The sequence below is a fragment of the Cynocephalus volans genome, chromosome 13 (genome assembly GCF_027409185.1).
Source record: "Cynocephalus volans isolate mCynVol1 chromosome 13, mCynVol1.pri, whole genome shotgun sequence".
Taxonomy (NCBI): Eukaryota; Metazoa; Chordata; class Mammalia; order Dermoptera; family Cynocephalidae; genus Cynocephalus; species Cynocephalus volans.
The window spans coordinates 111,211,928-111,227,460 of NC_084472.1; the positions used below are offsets into that span (position 1 = coordinate 111,211,928).

At 41.3% G+C, this 15,533-nt stretch overlaps 1 pseudogene; it reads right to left on the reverse strand.

Annotated features, from left to right (window-relative positions):
- Positions 1–8,527: 8,527 nt before the first annotated feature.
- Positions 8,528–14,475, reverse strand: LOC134361756 (olfactory receptor-like protein OLF2; annotated as a pseudogene).
- Positions 14,476–15,533: the final 1,058 nt, after the last annotated feature.

Below are 15,533 nucleotides of genomic sequence, written 5' to 3' on the forward strand. Positions count from 1 at the left end.
CGCTGTCCACAGCACATCCTCCCTGTGGTGCCAGAGCTGTCACTTCTACAGATGGTCTGGGTGATGAACACTGTGGCAGACCCTGTGGACTGCACGGCCACACGCCTGCTTTGCAGAGTGGCCTGTGGTCCTGTGTGGTGTGGGTGGGGCCCAGCAGGCAGGCCCCTCTGTGCACCTGTGTTTACAGTGTTTAGACTCTGCTCTGAATGTGTGTTAACTCCAAGGAGGAGGAAGCCTTGCCCCTCCAGGGAAGGAGGGGTTTTACATGACCAGTCTGCTACCCGTGGCTGGTGGTCTCCAGGGAAAACACCTGCCAAAGGTGAGCACAGGTGTCTGCTGCTGCAGGCTGGACAAGCCCCTGTCCTGGTCAGGTGGGCCTCCCTGCCCCGTGGCTGCACCACTCCTGAACCAACTGCCCAGGCATCGGCAGCATTAACAGCCTCCCTTCACCCCACTGGTGTGGGAGGGAGTCTTGCTCTGGAGCTGGAGGAGGACCACGCACATGGCCCCCTACCCTGGACACAGGAGGAAGCTTTTGCTATAGCTTCTTCCCATAGCAACCTGCGGCTCATACAGCGTCTCTTCTGAACAGGCCTCTTTTGTGACTGAGTCTCAGCTCCATCTTCTGTAAACTGGGATGACGGCATTATTCACTTCGTGGCTGATTTGGGAGAACAAATGAGCTAATTAATGCTGAGTGCTTTCAACAGTGAATTTCTGATAAATAGCAGGTACTTAAAATCCAGTTTTGGTAAATCATTTAATCATGTGAAAATTGTTGCAACAGGACATTGAATCTAAACCCATGACATCCACTTGTGAAAAATTCAGATGTATGCACAGAAAAACAGATAGGAAAAGGAATGCACAAAAGAGCTGACAGAGGTTAAAATATTTGGCATAACTATTGGATTTTTCTTTATTTTTCTGTTATTTTGTTTCATATTCTACATTTTCTGAATTGAACAGAATGAAACAATCAAGAAAAAAAAACTACAGAAATACTAGTAAATGCTGTAGAACAGTCAAGTAAAAGGAGGGCTGGAAGATTCATTGACTTGAACAAGTGGATGATCTTTAAAATGCTTTTCAAAAATAAAAACCAGTAAAGTAATGGGGCAGAAAATAAATGAAATAGGATGAAGAGTGTGAGGAAGGGCGAAATGCCTAACTGGAGAGATCCATGGAACTAAGGACACGTGTGAAACATGTGTACAGACATGCAAACACAGTCATTCCTGTGGCACAAACATGCAGTGTCCATGTGTTCAAACATTCACACGTGCAGACACGTATGAGGTACTCAGGGATCACTGCTGATCAGGAATTTTAATTAACAGAAAGATGATAAAATCATTTTAATCAATATATTTACATAGATGTAAAATAATTTATATCTGTTTCTATCTAAAATATTTATATATTTAGATTTAAACAAAGACATAAAATGAAAATATTCTAGAGACATCCAGACACAGACATGATCTAGGTATGGTGCAGATATAGACAGAGAGAGGGGGGAATCTGCTTGGTTCAGTTTGGACAGATTTTATGCGGGAAACAGGAGGCAGGGTCTGCACAGGGAATGGACAGAGGCAGCTGGACGTGCTGGGCGTGAAGACCTGGCAGAGCCCCCAGCAGTTGGCCGGCACCCCTCGCCCTGTAGGGGCGTAGCTACTCCCAGGATCTTGTGGGCTCCTCTGGAAGCAGATCTATCTGCAATTGTTTGAGGAACCTCCATACCATTTTCCATAGAGGCTGCACCATTTTGCAGTCCCACCAACAATGTATGAGAGTTCCTTTTTCTCCGCAAGCTCACCAGCATTTATCATTCAGAGTCTTTTGGATTTTAGCCATCCTAACTGGGGTGAGATGGTATCTCAGTGTGGTTTTGTTTTGCATTTCCCGGATGCTGAGTGATGTTGAGCATTTTTTCATATGTCTGTTGGCCATTTGTATATCTTCCTTAGAGAAATGCCTGCTTAGCTCTTTTGCCCATTTTTTAATTGGGTTGCTTGTTTTCTTCTTGTAAAGTTGTTTGAGTTCCTTGTATATTCTGGATATTAATCCTTTGTCAGATGTATATTTTGCAAATATTTTCTCCCACTCTGTTGGTTGTCTTTTAACTCTGTTAATTGTTTCTTTTGCTGTGCAGAAGCTTGTTAGTTTGATATAATCCCATTTGTTTATTTTTCCTTTGGTTGCCTGTGCTTTTGGGGTCGTATTCATGAGGTCTCTGTCCACTTCTATTTCCTGAAGTGTCTCTCCTGTGTTTTCGTTAAGAAGTTTTATTGTGTCAGGGTGTATATTTAATTCTTTAATCCATTTTGAGTTGACTTTAGTGTATGGTGAAAGGTGTGGGTCTAGTTTAATCCTCCTGCATGTTGATATCCAGTTCTCCCAGCACCATTTGCTAAAGAGGCAGTCTCTTCCCCAGTGTATAGGCGTGGTGCCTTTGTCAAAGATCAGATAGCTGTAGGTGTGTGGGTTGATTTATGGATTCTCTATCCTATTCCATTGATCAGTGAGTCTGTTTTTATGCCAGTACCGTGCTGTTTTGTTTATTATAGCTTTGTAGTATAGTTTAAAGTCAGGTAGTGTTATGCCTCCAGCTTTACTTTTTTGCTCAGCATTGCTTTGGCTATGCGTGGTCTTTTGTTATTCCATATAAATGTCTGGATAGTTCTTTCTATTTCTGAGAAAAATGTCATTGGAATTTTGATAGGGATTGCATTAAATTTGTATATCACTTTGGGTAGTATGGACATTTTCACTATGTTGATTCTTCCAATCGAAGAGCATGGGATATCTTTCCATCTTCTTGTATCCTCTCTAATTTCTCTCAGCAGTGGTTTGTGGTTCTCATTATAGAGATTTTTCACCTCCTTGGTTAACTCAATTCCTAAGTATTTTATTTTTTTGGTGGCTATTGTAAATGGGCAGGCTTTCTTGATTTCTCTTTCTGCATGTTCACTATTGGAGAAAAGAAATGCTACTGATTTTTGTGTGTTGATTTTGTATCCTGCTACTGTGCTGCAATCATTTATCACCTCCAAGAGTTTTTTTGTAGAGGCTTTAGGCTGTTCGATATATAGGATCATGTCATCTGCAAACAGAGTCCCTGTTAATTACTTTGGATGGAAAATGTGCTGGCAGAGGATTTGGTCTGAGTATCAAAATTTCACATTTTATTGCCAGCTCTTTTTATGTTAGGAAACTCCCAAAAGATTATCATAAAATTACTTTTTATAAAAATAATAGAAGAGAGTTGAGAAAAACAAGTAGGCAGTTTTTCTTTTTGGAACACACAAGCACGAGAGATTTGGGCTTGTAGGTTTTAATGGTGTTCTCCTGAATGTAAGCATTAGCCCCATATGTAAACTTTCTAGCCTAAGTATGACCCTATTCAGAAAGATATCAAGAAGAAAGCCATAGAACCTTTTGAATATATGTGAAAAAATAAAATACCAGAAAATCATATTCTGTAGTACGTTAATGATTAGCACACCATAATAAAGTGGGGGTTTTTTTTCCAGGAATGCAAGAATCAATTCATATCAGAAAGTTCACTAATATAATGGATTTCCACATCAACAAGTCCATGGTGAAAAATCACATGATTTTATCAATATATTGTGCACTTTATTATAGCTATCAGGACCAGTGACTAGAACCTTTTTGGTGTCCTGGAGGTAATTTAAAATGAGACAGAGATCTCTGGCAAGCAACATTTTATGAGATTTTATTAGCTATTTTATAATCTTCCATTACATGAGGGTAGAGCAGTGTCCCATTCCAGCATACACCAGATCAAAGAGTGCTTTTCCCAAAGTTTTATCACTGAATTTCTTCAGTCTCTTCCAAGTTTCTCCTAGTCCATGGTGCTTATTTTGTTTAGGAGCCTTTTTTGCTGATTTAAGATTTACATCAATTTGTGTCTCTATGTGTGAGACTCAAAATACCTGGAGGTTTGCACATCTGAGAAGTGGTTTTCTCAGGAAGCCATCAGTTTGCTTCTGTCTAGCACTTAAGTCTATTCTGTCTTAAGGTTGATAAATAGCACTGATTGGAGGAGAAATATATTGTACTGTACTAAATAAGGATATGCAGTTAATGCATTGAGAAATTTTGAAAGGGTGTAATACTGTGGGTATGAATGTTTTGTAAGAAACATAAATTTCACAGTCCAGGAAACCAGTTGTGCAGAAATGTATCAATTCACTATGAGCTCTCATTTTCACCTGAGAGCAGAGATCTTAACTGAGTCAAGTCTGCAAAGAGCCCAAGAGTGTAGGGGTCAGTACAGGCAAGATTGACCGAAGTGTTCAGATCACACATATAGTGATCTATGACAGAAGGCCACAGAAAGGCAACTGGATGATGTGGAGGATCTGTATGGTTGTGTGAAGAAAGTCTCTTACCCCCAGTACTCCCACTAGTAGGCAACAAACCTGCCAGTTCATAATGATGGTGTAGTGCAGGGGCTTACAGATGGCCACAGAATGGTCATGGGCCATCACAGTAAGTACGATGCCCTTTGAGTCTCCAAAGAAAGGTTCCCCAAAGACTTAAGTCATACATCCATTGAATAGGATGGGCTTCTTTTCATGGAACAAATCTCTGATTAGTTTAGTGGTATCAACAGAGGAATAGCAGACATCAATAAAGGAGAGATAGGCCAGGAAAAAGTACATAGGGGACCCCAATGATGGGCTGAGAGTAATGGTGACCACAATGAACATATTTTTTATCACAGTTATGGTGTAGATGACAAAACACACAGCAAATATAATTTTCTGCCCCTTTGGATTCTCTCTAAGCCCTAGTAGAACAAACTCTGTCAGGTCGTTCCTATTCACCATGTACTTCACGTGATGGCTAATTGCATTACCTAAATTGTTTTTGTTAGTGCAAACTTGCATTTATTACACTTGTTCATTCTAATAAATAACAAATATTGGGTTGTATTGGGTTGTATTGTGTTCTGAATACTTAAAAGGGTTTTCTTGATTGGAAATTAAGTTTCCCAGTCCTTGAAGATTACTGAAATTGCCCCCCCCCCCCAGTTTACCCTCTGTTAAGAGTATAAGAGGGCTTCCAGGCAAGATGGTGGAAGAGACGGTCCCCAGAGTCACTCTCTCCCACAAATCAACTAATTTACAACTATTAAAAAGCAACAACAGCTAAGCTGGGGCTGCTAGAGCTCAGGGGAAGAGGAGGAGAGACCTATGGAGTTCGTGAAGGCAGGAGAAGCCACAATGAGAGAAAGAAAGAATTGCTTCCACCATTGTGAATACTGGCTGCTTCCAAGCAGGAGCTGGTGAGTGCATGGAGCAAGAGCTGGCAAAAGCTGCAGCTGTGCCCTTCATGTAAAGTTGCTTGGAGGTGGCAGGGGAGAAGAGGGTCTTGTTGGCCCCCAGGCCAGCAAGACTGTTAATAGGGTTCCCATGGACCCACAAAGGAGCAAGGAGCCACAACAACTAAAAAAAAAGTCACTCAGAGGCCAGTGAGTCACTGCAAGGGACCAGCACATGGCCTGTCCCATGGGAAGTGTTTGGAATACAGGCAGTGGGGGAGATGGGCCCACTGGGTGAACACTGGGGCACAGCATGGACAGCTGATCTGCCCCCCAGTCAGCACAGGGCCACTCAGTGGAGACTGGCCAGGAATATAGAACTGTAGGGGGTGCCATTTGCTGAAAATAGTCAGGCCCAGACCAGAGTTTCCACACAACACAGGTGTACTGGAACTCACAAGACCCAGAAGTAAATACAAGGTGGACAATTAAAATCTGAGCTGCACAAAAAATGTTACACTTTCCTCTGTGTAACCGAGATGGAGAAAAGAGAAAGAAAGAATTCACTCAAAGTACCATCAATGAGGCCTGGAGGGACTGCCAGCCAGCAGGGGAGCAGCAGGCCCCTGGAGGGACTGATGCCCATCAGGAGAGCAGCCCCAATCCAAAATCAGCCTTTCTTTTTATTGACAAGACAAGGAAGTTTCACAAGAAAAATCAGTTGATTGAATCATCAAAGAAGGACATAAAAACTGGCAGTGTAAAACTTGTAACAGGAGTAAATTAACAATGTGACATTCCAGAATGTAATTTGTAAAAAGCTAGGTTAATTTACCAACAAACAGCTCGTCATTAGTAAACATTTTCTTTTTCACATACTTCCTACAGCAATTTCCTTAGCATATTTAAACAGCATTCAAGCAGTTTCCCTAACATATCTTAAGAACAATCAGTAGGTTAAATAGTAAATAGTCATTCAAGCTGGAATCAAACCAGCAACCTAAAACAGTCAAAGTACACAATTCCATCCCTAAACAGTGATTAGAATTGATTAGATGACTTTTGCCAACCTTATCTGTGGACTTTCATACCCTTACTCCAGAGTCTTTTGGCTCATTCATGCATTACCTAAAAATCTTATTCTAAGATCAAAGGAGAATCAAGATTTCTAACTCCCTACACAAAAAGGCTTCCCCAGGTAATCAACAGCAAAGCAGCAATTTAGCTCAACTACAGGGCTCAAGTACTGGCCCCCACAGGTAGTTCCCCCATTTTAGAAGTAAGCAAAGGACAACAAATTAGTCCCAGTGTAGAGTTTAAGTGGTAGGTACAGCAGATAATCCAACACAGAACTGGAAGAAAAAACAAAATACCGACAGATCAGAGACAAAGTCTGATGTTAACTAGTAAAGGTCTAACACTACCAAAGAACATCTATAAAACCTAGAGGGACCAGAAACCTCCTGGGCTTCCAAGCCAGGGAGTGGGGAGGGACAGGGGCCTCAGCCGAGCTCCTCAATGACCACACCCAGCCCAGCAATGACCACTGAATTGCCATAGGAAATGCCACAGGCTCTCGAACCAGGACAAGGGGGAGCTGAGGGCTTCAGCCGTGCCCCTCCCCAGCAACTGCAACCAGTCCAGTAATGACCACCGAGCTGCTGCATGAAGCACTCCAGGCTCCTGAGCCAGGGTGGTGGGGGCCAAGAGTCTCAGCCACACCCCCTGACATCCACAACCAGCCCAGCAACAACCACCAAGCCTCTGCTGGAACCCCTTTGGTCTCCTCTGCCAGAATGAGGGGGGCGCTGTGGGCCTCAACCAAGCCTTCTCTCCTTCCTATTCCTCCCACCTTATTTTCTTCTCCCCTTCCTGTTTCCTCCCCCTAAATGCTCCACAACATCTTAGAATGTAATAATAAATAAATAAATAAATAAATAAATAAATAAATAAATAAATTTTAAAAAGAGAATAGACATGAGGAACTTATGTAAGTACACAAGGCAGGAGATCGTCCTTGATTCTTGTATGGTCCTTCAAGAATCCATGTCACTGTTTCCTAAAGAAGCCACTTCGAGTGCTTTGGTCATCAGAAAACTAGAGTAGAGACATGGGAAGTTGTTAAATATCTTGTAATCACCCAGGTAAGTGCTCTCTGGTTTAATAATTTCCTAAGTAGTTTATTTGTTTGTCTCTAAAGTTCCATTACTTTTTACATCCATAACCACTTTATATACTACTCCTAAGATACAAAAATATATTCATGGCACATATTAGACACTTAGTGATTTTCTTTTTTTTTTTTTTGGTCTCATAAGTAATAAACGCTCAAAAAAGTTAACTTTTTTTTTCTTAATTTACTTATTAGTCAGATGCTATGCTGGTTGGTTGGTGCTTGGGTAAAAGGATAAAAGGCATAGTCCTTAATCTCAGTGTGTTTATAACTCCCCGTTGAAGGTAACGATTTCGGAAATAGAGTTACAGATTCAACAAAGTTGTGAGGCATGCTGTGGTGTGTGAGCTGACCTAACAGGGTGCTAGAAAGAAGGGAAGTTCCTCATCAGGCCAGTTCCTTTCTCTCTCAATACTCCAGTCTTTAAATTCCAAATGACATGGTCTCACTGATTTCAGGGCCTCTCTAACTGCTGGTCCATCTGCCTAGAATGCTTTTACTATTCAACAGTTTATCTCAATTATAACCTATTTATGTTTTAGATCCCTGATTAAAACTGGGATCCCTTGATCCTATTTCAAGGGAGCACTTATTAATTCTGTTCATTCTTTTTGATCAATGTGCTTTGGACTTATAGTTGTTTTACATTACTGCATAATTATAAATCATTATGCATAATTTGAATGATTATTTAATTAACACCTCTCATTTTCATTGGATTATAAGATTCATTAGAATAACAACTGCTGGATTCACCATAAAATGGGAAGCACATGAAAGTGTAACAGCCACTTAGTAAACAATCAATAACTCAGAAAAATTAAATTAATGTACAAATAAATGATTGACAAAACCTAAAATTTAGCACACTAACAGTCCAGAAGTTTTCCACAAATAAAATTTGAGATGTAAATGAAGCATGGCACATATGGGAAATGATAAATTTTGATATTTTTAAAACACAATATATGTATTGGATCACACCGCATTAGTCAAAACAAATTTGATTTTCATGTATATAGTGTAATATTGAGAGAAAACTATTTTCATACAATTTTTCAATGGGAGTACCTTTTACTTTTAAGTTTTTCCAGATCCTCCTTCACATCCTTGTTCCATAGGCTGTAAATCAGAGGGTTCAACATGGGACCCACAAGGGTGGAGAACAATGAGGCCATTTGGTCCTGATCTAGAGAGTAGCAGGAACTCGGCCGGAAATACATGAAGAGCACTGTTGACTGGAAAATCGCAAGGGCAGTGAAGTGGGAAGTGCAGGTGGAGAAAGCTTTACACCTCCCTTCAGCAGAGCAGTTCCTTATCACTGCCGGGATGATATAACAATAAGACACCAAAAGCCCTGAAAGAGTAATCACGTCAATGAAACCAGAAATAATGAATTTCGCTAACTCATTGACCTGTGTATCTGAGCAAGACAGCAAAAGGAGAGGAGGGACATCACAGAAGAAATGATTAATCTCATTTGACCCACAGAAACATAAGTGAAATGTTAATGCTGTATTTATCAAAGAACCCATAATTCCCACCATGTAAGTCCCTGCCCTGAGCAGGGAGCACATCCCGTTGGACGTGTTGACTGTGTAGAGCAAGGGGTTGCTAAGCACCTTGTACCGATCGAAGGCCGTAACTGACAGCAGCAGACACTCAGGATCTGCAAAGGCACAGAAGATCAAAAAATTGCAGAGCACAGCCATAAACAGGAATTGACTTGTCCTTGGCAATGAAGCCTACTGGCATCCTGGGTCCAATTGCTGCAGAATAGCAAAGGTCACTGAAGGAGAGGTGGCTGAGGAAAAAGTACACAGGTGTGTGAATCTGGGAATTCAGTTTAATTAAAATTATCATACCTAGGAAACATACTGTGACAATTAAAAAGTATCTTTATAATGATAGAAAAATCTAACTGCAATCATACTACCTAGAGATAGCCATGCATTCTTATATATACTATCATTTTTTAATGAACTCATTGCAAACACATTTATATATAAAGTATTACAAATACATTAAATTCCTTCCCATTGAATTATATCCATTTATGTCATATGTCCTATGGTTTATATACAATTATTCATACCTCCTTTGCTTTATTAAACATGATTTTACTGGAAAGATGTGAAATATATGTACAACATACATTTAAACAATTTCTCATATCAAAAACAACTTTGAAATGAGCAATAGTATATAACAGCAATTCATCACATTTAGGTATTTCTTTACAGAAATCCTCAGAAAAGAACTTAAGGGACAAAGAGAGAGCATTTTGGAGTTTTTACCAAGTGCTAGAGTTTTCTTAATGTATTTTCTGTTGTATTAGTATAAACTATCATACATTATATGCATTTTCTCATATATCCTATGTTAGTGTTAACAATGGCATTGTACAGATGTAGATATTTGACATTTAGAGCCTCATAAATACTGTTTTTCAACTGCAAGGCACTTGTTCTCAATAAGTTCCTGATTACAGTGTAATGAAATGAATTCCACTTAAGTAAATATCTGGCTAATCTCAAGGAACACTAAAGTGTATTTATATTAACATCCAGTTTGAAAATGTACAAAGTTACTGATTTAAGTATTTTAAAGTTCTAAGCAAACTGAGGTCATCTAAGTCTCACATGTAAGCAAGGCAGTGCTTCAACCTTGACAAGTGAGGGCAGAAGGAAGCACATAAAATGTGTAACTAGATCAGAAGTGGTGCTTTATTTATTTAATCTGAACACTTGATCATTATTATCATTGGTGTAAAGAGAAAATTCTGTGGAGGGCCACCGCAATGCACAATTCCTGGTAGTAAATAAAAAATAAGAAAATTATTGCCCACAGAATTTATGCAACTTGGCAGCCTTGGGAAATCTCTATTAGCCATGTTCTCAGTGATATTTTAAAATAGGTGGATCAAGACCATACACTTACAAATGCATATTGCTATGTGTTCATTAAATACCTACTCTTGATTAATATTTCAAGATAACATATAATAGTCGTGCACATTAGTTGTATATTCTGAGTTTTTATGTGGTTAATTTTACTGCCATTAAACCAGTAAATGCAAAATTGAGGGCAAAAAATTAAGATGTGTTAGACATGCAACAGTTCATGCACTTGAGTACTCCAGGTAATTTCTTCTTTCTTCTGAAAAGTCATGTGGGAGTTAACAGCGACACAGGTTTTCTGTGTGTGTGTGCCTGTTTCCTGTTTGTTTTGTTTGTTTCTTTTCTATAAAGCTAACAAAGTCATCAGGCTAAAATCAGTGGAATTAGTATATTTTTAATTTGGGGGGGAAGTGATTCTTAGTGATAATTTTCAATGACTATGTATATATATATATTGCATTGTCATTCTTTGTGTGATTATCCCAGTAGTATCATACCAAATGTACTCCTGTGGGACATGTCAGTGTGGCAAACTCAAACCACCCGAGTAATCACTAGTAATCATGCAAACCAGTTAAAAATCAAGAAACTGATGCATTTGTGTTACCCAAGGGCTTTACGACCATTATTTACTTCTCTGGTACGTATTTAGAGTTAGTGGATTTGTCCTCGGTTAGCTTCTCCTGACTTTTTCCAAAACGTTTTTTTTCCCCCTCAGGTGCCTCCCTGTCTTCAGGAAGGCCAAATTCCCTCATGTTACATTTTGCTTAGTCCAGGATCCAACTTTACTGTCTTAAATATAACTGTTACTCCAGACCATGTAGCTAACTTCCTCACCAATCCTCCACCTCAATTTAGAATATGAGCTTGTTTAGCTGTATCAGTATTACAATTTGGATAACCTTATTTAACTCCCTTTAAGGTACCACATTCTGTCTCTATCAATTATGATTCTACAGCTATGTAGACCTATACCTAGCATTGCAATGAGTACGGAAAAGATGAATCACTTTATGTTCATATGAATGTATTGCATACAGCGCTAGTATTTTTTCTTAGAGTCAGGTAGTATATACTTTAGGGATTTTGCAGGCTATAAACTCTTTGTCACAGCCACTTAGCTTTGCCCTTATGTCACAAAACAACCGTAAACAAAACATTAATAAATTGGTGTTTCCAAGTTCCAAAAAATAATTTATGGTCTGTAGTTTGATGATCTCTGCTTTAGATTGGATAAATAACATTATGTCATATTTTTATATTGCCACGTTACACAGCAATGAGAATGAATGAACCTCCTCCACATCAATAAAATGGAGAAATCTCACAAATACAATGTTGAGTGAAAAAAAAGACAAAAACAAGTGTAAAACTGTATGCTTTTATTACTGTATACTCTTCAAAAACATACAAAATTACCTAGCATATGGGAAGTCAATTCATGATGGGTGCAGAGACAATTTATCAGATTCTAGTAATATTTTTATTGGCCTGGTTCTGTGTGCTATGCCATTTTTATTTCTGAAAAATTATAGTACACTTTTTAAAATAATAATTTTTATATGTATATTATACCCTGCAAACATTTTTCAAAACACAGTATATTTTCTGGGCCTGCCCTGTGGCTCACACGGGAGAGTGCGGCACTGGGAACACCAAAGCCGCAGGTTCGGATCCTATATGGGGATGGCTGGTGCGCTCACTGGCTGAGCGTGGTGTAGACCACACTGTGCCAAGGGTTGCATCCCCTTACCAGTCAAAAACAAAAACAAAACAAAACAAACAAACAAACAAAAAACACAGTGTATTTTCTATCAGATTGCAATCTCAGGATTTTAAAATAATAAAAAAATAATATTTTTTAAATCTAGCAGTTTCTTATACACCATAAGTGTTCAAATTATTGTTTTAGAATTAATGTAGTTTGCTAATTTTATAGCATATCAGTAAATAATTAATCTTTATGTTAGTAAAAGTCCTGACTTGCTTGTAGATAAAGTGTCTTTATCATCCCCCAGGCATTTCTAGTTTTTATTCCTGAAGCAGGCAGGGTTAATGTACTAGAGCATCAGTATCATGCAATGAGCTCTTTCTTAACACTTCATGCTTCAGGCCCAGACAATTATTTTCTGAACAAGGTGATTTTCTAGGCAGACATTGCCTACATGGTATTATATCACCAGGGCACCAAGGAAATCTTAAATATAGATATGTTTTTCTCACTTACTTGTGTCTGATATATAAAATTTCTCCTAAACATTTTTATCAATTATGTAAGAATAGCATTCTGAATGAAAACTTCACAAAAATGTAATCTCTAAATCAGAAAGGATTTATTTCAGTTTATTATATTCTTTACTCTCTAGAAAGGCCAGACAAACTTCACTCTTTAAGAGATGTTGTCCTGTCGATGAAAGAATTTAAAGTGTTTAGGACAGGAATTAGAAAAAGTATGATCCTAAATCTAGACCTCATGCATGAGGTATGTGATTTCTCTGGATCTCCACTGCTCTGGATCATAGCCTGCAATCTTTTTACTGTATAATTTTTCTGAGCCTTATTGTGAATAAGTGCTCAGTGTTTTTTTTTTTTTTTTTTTTTTTTTTCTTCCTCTGACGGGTAAGGGGATCGCAACCCTCAGCACGGTATGGTCCTCACAGCGCTCAGCCAGCCAGCGCAGGAGCCATTCGTCTACAGGATCCGAACCCGTGGCCTCGGCGCTAGTAACGCCGCACTCTCCTGGATGAGCCACAGGGCCGCCCTAGTGCTCAGTTTCTGTTTTTGTTTTTGTTTGTTTTCTTCTGATCGGTAAGGGTCCTCACTGTGCTCAGCCAGTGAGCGGAGGGGCCATTCGTATATCGGATCCGATCCCGTGGCCTCGGTGTTACTAGCGCTGCACTCTCCTGAATGAGCCACAGGGCCGGCCCTAGTGCTCAGTTTCTGTTTCTGTTTTTGTTTGTTTTTTTCTGATCGGTAAGGGGATCGCAACCCTCAGCACGGTATGGTCCTCACTGCGCTCAGCCTTCAGCACGGGATGGTCCTCACGGTGCTCAGCCAGCGAGCGCACGGGCCATTCATATACAGGATCCGAACCCCCGGCGTTACTAGTGCCGCACTCTCCCGAATGAGCCACTGGGCCGCCGGAGTGCTCAGTTTTTTTTTTTTTTTGTTTGTTTGTTTGTTTGGTTTGGTTTGGTTTGGTTTTTTGTGACCGGTAAGGGGATCACAACCCTTGGCTTGGTGTCCTCCGCACCGCGCTCAGCCAGTCAGCGCACTGGCCATCCCTATGTAGGATCCGAACCCGCGGCGGGAGCGCCGTGCTCCCAGCTCCGCACTCTCACAAGGGAACCACGCCCCGGTGCTCACTTTTTAAACACATGTTACTTCCTTTAGAAAACCAGCTTGAGGGCCCGCTGTGGCTCAGTCCAGAGAGTGCGGAGCTGGGAGCGCCGAGGCGGGGGGTGGGGGGGTTCAGATCCTATATAGTGATGGGTGATGGCCAGTGGCTCACTGGCTGAGCGCGGTGCGGACGACACCAAGCCAAGGATTGCGATCCCCCTACCGGTCACAAAAACAGACAAACAAACAAACAACAACAACAACAACAACAAAAAAGAAACAACAACAACAAAAAAGAAAACCAGGTTGAGGGAGACTTTCAGGAAGATGGCAGAGTAGAGGTGCCCATGAAGCATTCCTCCCACAGAAGAAGATTAAAAAGGGGCACTCTGCCACCACTGCCACAGTCACCAGAGCCATTGTCTACTACACAGATACCACATCTATGAAGGATGCCCTTAGAGTCACCAACAGGTAACCCCACTGCACTGCAGACACTATAGCTGCTCAGGCCACTGCTGTGGATAGCACAGCCAATTGGGCAACTGCCGCAACCACTATTTCTACAGTCGCCAGCACCAATACTACAATGCAGGCACCATCATCATGTGAGCAGCCTGCCACCACTGGAGCCACTGCTGCCACTTAGGCAGACCACAAAAGTCATGACCACAACCACTGCCACCACAAGGGAAGTCTGCTATTACAGCAGCAGCCACAGCAACCACTGCTGCTGTGCAGGTGGACTGCCAAGAGCTCAAGGGCATTGACCCTAGGAGGGTCACAAGTAAAGTCCAGGGAAGGAGAGTAATAAAGCAGTAGAAGAAGCAAGATGACGAGACAACAACATAGAAATACTACAAATACCAAAAAAAAAAAAAAAAAGATAGAAAGTATGACTCCACTAAGGAATACAATAACTCCGAAGTATCAGATACCTTAGAGTAGGAAATCTTTAATAAGACCAAAAAGGAATTCCGTGTAAAAATCCTAAGCAAACTCAGTATAAGAAGATTTAAGAAGGCGCAGTTAGACCACACAGTGAACTGAGTTCCCGGCCAGGCCTCAGCGTTTCCAGGCAGAACCCGGCCCTTGGGGGGAGCCACCACCCCCCCCCCCCCGCAGCGCCCTCCCCACCGCGAAGCCGGCGTTGCCAGGGAAGCCAGGGTTGCCATGGAACCCCGTGTTGTGCCGTGGAATTCCGAGCGTTTGGATGGGGACTAGTCCCGTGAAGACCTACGGTTCGAGGACATTTGGCGGGGTTGTCCAACGGCGCTGGACGCTTTCTTCGGAGCTGACAGGGTCGTTCTCTAAACCCGCAGCAATGTCTCCCTGGCTTGGGGGCCTCGGTGCCTGCTTGGGCCAGTCTCTGGGTCGAGTGTGGGGTGGCCTGGCTTCCGTCACTGGCCAGATTTCAAATCTGACAAAGAACATGCTGAGGGAGGCCGCGGAGGAAGTGGAAGGTAAGAGCTGGAGCCAGGGGAGGGAGGGCTTTCCTGGGACCCTGGGAACATCCATCAGCAGACGGGGACAGGTCTCAGACGAGTCCCACCCCGTCCCTTTTTATTACCACTCCTCCTTTAGACTCTTCCCGGTTGATTTTCTGTGATGAATGACCACGGGGGTCTGCGGGAGGAGTCTGGTTCTTGTCCTTTGGACTACTCTGGAGATCTCAGAGTCAAACTGCTCCAAGGTGGAGTAGACTTTAGTTTTCTTTGGTTCATTCCCACCCACCACTTATTCTGCCCTCATTTTGGGGGCGGATCTGAATTTTGACCATCTTCATTTTGTCACAGTTATAAGAATTGTATATGATAAGTCGTCA